The 7500-nt window shown below is 34.2% G+C and overlaps 1 protein-coding gene across 2 annotated transcripts in view; it reads right to left on the reverse strand.

Moving 5' to 3' along the window:
- Positions 1-3202, reverse strand: part of LOC137643919 (uncharacterized) — a 49595-nt gene extending 46393 nt beyond the window's left edge. For both annotated transcript variants that reach the window (XM_068376680.1, XM_068376679.1), the window contains exon 1: positions 2999-3202. The gene's annotated coding sequence lies outside the window, so the exon portion shown is untranslated. The remainder of the gene's footprint in view (positions 1-2998) is intronic.
- Between the last annotated feature and the right edge of the window lie 4298 nt (positions 3203-7500).

Genomic DNA, 7500 nt, shown 5'->3' on the forward strand with positions numbered 1-7500 from the left:
CTCCTCTCTCTCTCTCTCTCTCTCTCTCTCTCTCTCTCTAGGTACGGATACAAAGTGGAATTCAAAACGTACACCACCACTCAATATGGTAATTTCTTTACATACAAAATAGCAAATACATGAAATAGTCTTCCAGTGTATGTAGAGAACAGTAACACAGTAAAATGAATATAATAATAAATTAGACAAAATCATAAAAAACTCACTAAACGTTTTAAACTAATGCGTTCTACCCAAGAGCAAGTGGAGTCTCCGCGGATGGACTAAAAAGTTCGGAGACGACATCCAGAATCCTTGTAGCTCTCTCTCTCTCTCTCTCTCTCTCTCTCTCTCTCTCTCTCTCATCTCTCTCTCTCTCTCTCACTCTCTCTCTCTCTCTAGATTGATGATTCCTTGTATTAACCTACAATATCTTGGCTCATACTTTAGAATACCAGGAACCATGTTCACCGGTGAGTTCAATATAAGAAGAACGGATTTAGGTAACATTCTTGCATCATTTGTTTCTCACCGGGTTAAGCACAAGTTTTCACACTATTGAAGTAATTATTTCATCAGTGAATAATAAAGTTAACAAATAATAGAGATTTTTATATAGATACTACCTTCCTAATTTTTACTGCTTATAATACCATATCTTATCGAAATGAAAATCATCTTAGCTGAAGATGAAACAGAATGAAGTTATTCCTTTTGTTAATTTTTCACTATTATTATTATAATTATTATTACTATTATTGTTATTTGTTTTTATTATTATCATCATACAGAACAGTATCATTATACAAATTTACGTATATAATATATATATATATATATATATATATATATATATATATATATATATATATATATATATATATATATGTACGTATATATTATACCGTACGCATACAACAACAACAGCTGCTGCCATTTCTAGTCCACTGCAGGACAAACGCCTCAGACTTGTCCATTGTCATGTCTGGGGTTTGGCCAGCTGTCATCATCACGTTGGCCAGTGCGGATCGGTGATGATTGGAGATTCTTCTCTGATCGCTCACAGCAAACCAACCTAGTATAGGTGTCCCTGACTAGTACAGCTTTCCTGATAATGGAGATACACAAACCCTTTCACCATGTTAAAGTATCCCTACCCAGAAAGGGATATACACATAATGTATGCATATATACAGTATATATATATACATATATATATATATATATATATATATATATATATATATATATATATATATATATATATATATATATATATATATATATATATATATATATTATTTTATATATATAGATATAGATATATTATTATTATTATTATTATTATTATTATTAGCCAAGACACAACCCTAGTTAGAAAAGCAAGATGCCATAAGCCCAAGGGCTCCAATAGGGAAAAATAGCCAAGTGAGGAAAGGAAATAAAGAAATAGATAAATGATGAGAATAAATTAACAATAAATCATTCTAAAAACAGTAACAACGTCAAAACAGATATGTCCTATATAAATTATTAACAACGTCAAAAACCGATATGTCATATATAAACTATAAAAAGACTCATGTCAGCCTGGTCAACATGAAAACATTTGCTCCAACTTTGAACTTTTGCAGTTCTACTGATTCAACTACCCGATTAGGAAGATCATTCCACAACTTGGTAACAGCTGGAATAAAACTTTTATAGTACTGTGTAATATTGAGCCTCATGATGGAGAAGGCCTGGCTATTAGAATTAACTGTCTGCCTAGTATTACGAACAGGATAGAATTGTCCAGGGAGATCTGAATGTAAAGGATGGTCAGAATAATAATAAAAAATCTTATGCAACATGCATAATGAACTAATTGAACGACGGTGCCAAAGGTTAATATCTAGATCAGGAATAAGAAATTTAGTAGACCGTAAGTTTCTGTCCAACAAATTTAGATGAGAATCAGCAGCTGAACACCAGACAGGAGAACTATACTCAAAACAAGGTAGAATGAAAGAATTAAAACACTTCTTCAGAATAGATTGATCACCGAAAATCTTGTAAGACTTTCTCAATAAGCCATTTTTTTGTGCAATTGAAGAAGACACAGACCTAGTGTGTTTCTCAAAAGTAAATTTGCTGTCGAGAATCACACCTAAAATTTTAAAAGAGTCATACAAATTTAAAGAAACATTATCAATACTGAGATCCGGATGTTGAGGAGCCACCGTCCTTGACCTACTTACAGTCATACTTTGAGTTTTATTAGGATTCAACTTCATACCCCAGAATTTACACCATGCACTAATTTTAGCTAAATCTCTATTAAGGGATTCACCAACCCCAGATCTACATTCAGGGGATGGAATTGATGCAAAGAGAGTAGCATCTTCTGCATATGCAACAAGCTTGTTTTCTAAGCCAAACCACATGTAATGTGTATATAGTACGAAAAGTAATGGGCCAAGAACACTACCCTGTGGAACACCGGATATCACATTCCTATACTTACTATGGTGCCCATCAACAACAACTCTTTGAGATCTATAACTTAGAAAATCAATAATAATGCTAAGAAACGACCCACCCACTCCCAACTGTTTTAGTTTGAAAACAAGGGCCTCATGATTATATATATATATATATATATATATATATATATATATATATATATATATATATATATATATATAATTTATATATATATATATATATATATATATATATATATATATATATATATATATATATATATATATATATATATATATATGTGTGTGTGTGTGTGTGTGTGTGAGAGAGAGAGAGAGAGAGAGAGAGAGAGAGAGAGAGAGAGAGAGAGAGAGAGAGACATATATGCACACATATGTATACATATATATGTGTGTATATATATAATATGTAGATGCTAGTTGTATAAGTAAAACTATAAGTAATTATATACTGAATAGTCCTGCTCGTAATAAAGTTTCAATATATAACTTCACGAATCACTCGCGAGAAAAAAATAAATCACACTAATTACCCTTTTCCGAAGGTCAAGACCAGTCCAATCTCCCGAAGAGTCGACGTTTCACTATGATCTCACAAACAACAAGAAATGAGTTTGATCCTTATTGAGAGCCTGCTCCAAACCATTGAGAAAGAGTCCAGAGCCTAGTATTAGTACAGTAGATGTACGACACCGACAATAAAACCAAGAGAAATGAGTCGGTGGTGATATTTTTTGCTGTTGTTGACGTAAACATCTAATCGAAGTCTGCATCCGCTCGTCGTTTACTCACGATTTTGCCATTGGTGAGGGCGCCGTATCGACGCTTCTTACTCGAGACATTATCCGGTTAGTCATTGTGATCGGAAGTTCTTAAGTCCCGAAGAAAATATTTGATGATTTTAATTTGTCAACTAGTGTTCTTAATTGATCAATTTAATAAATAAGATAAATTAGTGTGCTCGAATGTACCCTCAAGCAAGAGAACTCTACCCCAAGACATTGGAAGATCATGGTACAGAGGCTAGGGCTTTACCCGAGACTAGAGAACAATGGCTTGATTTTGAAGTGTTCTTTGTGAGTAAATCAGTCAGCTGGTTCTGAAAGCTCATGATACCAATTTGATATTACGGCTATGTAAAAATATCGTCTTCTGGCGTTGTCAAAATAATCATGATTAAAGCCAATTTGTTTATCTGAATTTTCCCTTTTTGGTGACTCGTTATACCAAATATTTCACATATCCTCACAATTTGAGTAAAGGTCACTTAACAAAAATAAGATGATGATCTAACGAAACGAATGTAATACTCTTTTGCAGCTTCTGTCTCGGATGTCCGGTCTCCTTTGTTTGAGATGTGATGTCATGTCCCCTTAAAATCCCCTGACTCATTTTATTTGACATGATTTCTTTATTTGTTGGGCACTTTTTGTTTATATTTATCAATACATTTGTAATATGCTCATTAACGTTCTAATAATCTTCTGCCAGATATGGGGTAGAATGCTTTATGTTTCAAGCTATCAGCATGTTATGAAATATATCTCCTTCATACTAATATTCTCAAATGTCAAATAAAATTTTCACTTTTTTTTTTTTCCATTTTTGACGATAAAGAACCCATTGGTAATTGGAACTTCAATCCTAAATACGAAGGGAAGCGACACAGGGGTTTCAAGGTTTCAAGGTCGGTCATGAAAGACAGAGGCAATAGCCAGTGACAATGCCCTAACTAGTGGGACAACGCACTAGAGACTGACCATATATATATATATATATATATATATATATATATATATATATATATATATATATATATATATATATATATATATATATATATATGATAAGCGTCCAAGCCTCCTCACCACCTAAGCTAGCACCATGGAGAACTAGGCAATAATTGCTGATGACTCAGCAGGTTAATCTATAGGCTCTACCCCCCCCCCCCCATCCTTTGCTCACAAGAATGGTAAGGTTGTAGAAACTACAAGAAACAAATTGAGCTTCAACGACTTGAACCCCAGTCCGGTAGATCGCCAGACAGGGACGTTTCCAATAGATAAGGGCTTTAAATAAAGAGAACGTGGTGACAGAGAATGTTTGAACAAATGAGGAACCTCTAACTATCCTGGTCATGTTCCGTATCTAAGTCATCTCGGTTTCTATTGGAAGAAGGCAGTAATATCTCTCTCTCTCTCTCTCTCTCTCTTTCTCTCTCTCTCTCTCTCTCTCTCTCTCTCTCTCTCTCTCTCTCTCTCTCTCTCTCTCGATCATATACTCTAGCATCTCAGAAATCCATCTTCCATCCATTTCAACTGCTTGATAGGTACACATTCGAATAAATTTCAAGAATTGCTAACATTATCGCATTCAGAGGTATAACTATTTGATTGCCAATTTCAGTCAAAAATATATTTTTCTAAGTATATTTCTATCTGATTAGATAACATTTTAGATTATCTTCTTGCGGATTTTTTTTTTAGGAAAAGAAACAGAAAAACTATTAACATACTTTGAAGACGCTACGAACTTCGAAACTTGAACACAGACAATAAACAAATAATACAAACGAAGGGATCCAAGCTCCTCTGATGAGATTCGAACTCACGTTAGGGGACTTACGAATGAAGTTAATGCAAATAATTCTGTTGTATGGAAGTATGTGTTTGCTTTCCTATTAACCATGTTCACTTATAAGGAAATGAGAAGTTACATACATATCTGCATACTTACATGCATACTCTTATTGCGAATAAATGGTGCAATCGCGAGTATGCTTGGAGGATGAGGGCTGTATATTGATTCAACTTTCTCTCTCTCTCTCTCTCTCTCTCTCTCTCTCTCTCTCTCTCTCTCTCTCTCTCTCTCTCTCTCTCACATACTGTATATATATATATATATATATATATATATATATATATATATATATATATATATATATATATATATATATATATATAATCATTATCATCATCATCTACGCCTATTGACTCAAGGGCCTCGTGTAGATTTCATAAATTTCGCCAGTCGTCTCTATTTTGAGCTTTTAATTCAATATTTCTCCATTCATCATTTAATTCACACTTCATAGTCCTCAACCATGTAGGCCTGGGTCTTCTAACTCTTCTGGTGTCTTGTGGAGCCCAGTAAAACTATTTCCATCTACCCGTCACCATGATCTCATCCACTCTAGTAATCTCTCTTACAGTTTCATTTCAAATCCTGTCCTGCCATTTGACTCCTTATGATGGTTTTGTTCTCAAATCTACTAAATCTACTGGAGATTGTTTCATTGTCATTCCATGATTCAAGTCCATACAGTAACACCGATCTTACTACACTGATACATGGTGTGATTTTTATATGTAATTTCAGGCGATTTGATTTCCAAATTTTACCTAACCATTGTCTAATTTTCATTTTCAATCGTTCACTGAACTCTGATTTTAAAGAGCATGTATGATCATAGTTCCTAAATACTTAGATGATTCTACCTCATTAATCCCTTTTCCCTCCTATGATATCTCATCTACCATTGCGTATTCCGTTCTTATCTTCTCTTTCTTATATTTATCTTGAGCTCAACCTCCTGCGATATTTGATGCATTCTGGTAAGCAAGCATTGAAAACCCTGTGGTGTTCTACTATAAGGACAGCATCATCAGCATACTCTAGATCTGCTAATTTTCTATTATCAATCCAGTCCAATCCTTCTTCACCATCTTCCGACAGTATCTTCTCGGCAGTTATTCAATTATATCGTGGGGGCTTTCCATTTCTAGTTTTTTAACGTTAGCTTCGTCTTCAAATACACTGAATTCATTCATGGGCACATCAAGGTCTTTATCAGCTTCAGGTACATCAATCAAATTATTCCGTTCATATCTTGTATTCTGGACCTCACTAAAGTGTTCTATCTAACGTCATCTTTCTTCATCTTTTATTATAACAGATCCATCTATCATTTTGATGGGCATATGCTTCTTCTTCTTTGCTCTAGAGGAGATTTCATTAATAATTCTATGAGCCACTTTTACACTATAGCCACTCCCTAAATTCATAGCTTTGTCAGCCTCATCTGCTTTCCTGTCTAAATATTTTCTCCAGTCATTCCTTGCTTTCCTTTTGAGCTCACTAACTAGAATGCTTAGCTTGCTCTACCTTGTGATTTTTATTACTTCCTCTTAAACTTTCAGCAGTCAATTTCTGTCTTTGTCTCCTTTTTCTAGTATCCCAAGTATTATTTGATATCCATGGCTTTCTCCTAGTAACTGTGTATCCCAAACCTACACGACCAACTGACTGATATATGTTCTTAATATCACACCATTCTTCATTAATTATCTGCTCTTCGTCTCTTTAATTCAAGTCTCTAAAACTGCAAATCGATTCCTACATTCAATAGCAAATGTGTCTCTGTTCTCATCTTCTAGAAGCTTATTTGTATCAAACCTAGGTATTCTATCTACCTTTCTGTTGGGTGCTTCGAGATTAATTTTAATGTGGTAATGAGGAGCTTGGTGATCAATACCAATATCTGCACCTCTATAGCTTCTTACATTTCTCAGAGTCCTTCTCTCTTTATTGATGGTAATGTGATATATTTGATTTTTGTAATTGCCACATGGTGAAGTCCATGTATATATGTGGATGTCCTTATTGATGGTAAAGAGTACCTCCAGTGACAAGATTGTTTGTGGAAGAGACATAAAATGTGCTCCATTTTCATTTGAAATTTCGCCATGACCTTCGACAACCCTCATATTTTCTGAACCTTGATTATTCCTTCCAACATTTAGCATTCAAGTCGCCAATCGCAATTTTCATCTCTCTCTCTCTCTCTCTCTCTCTCTCTCTCTCTCTCTCTCTCTCTCTCTCTCTCTCTCTCTCTCTATGGGAAATCATCTATTACATACACTACAGTTCTTGATAGTATTCATCTTTCCTTTCTTCAGGGGCACCATTTGTTGGTGCTTAGCAAACTATAATATTCATATTCCACAACTATGATTTATACTTTGCAAGTAACAAT

Source organism: Palaemon carinicauda, chromosome 7 (assembly GCF_036898095.1).
Source record: "Palaemon carinicauda isolate YSFRI2023 chromosome 7, ASM3689809v2, whole genome shotgun sequence".
Taxonomy (NCBI): Eukaryota; Metazoa; Arthropoda; class Malacostraca; order Decapoda; family Palaemonidae; genus Palaemon; species Palaemon carinicauda.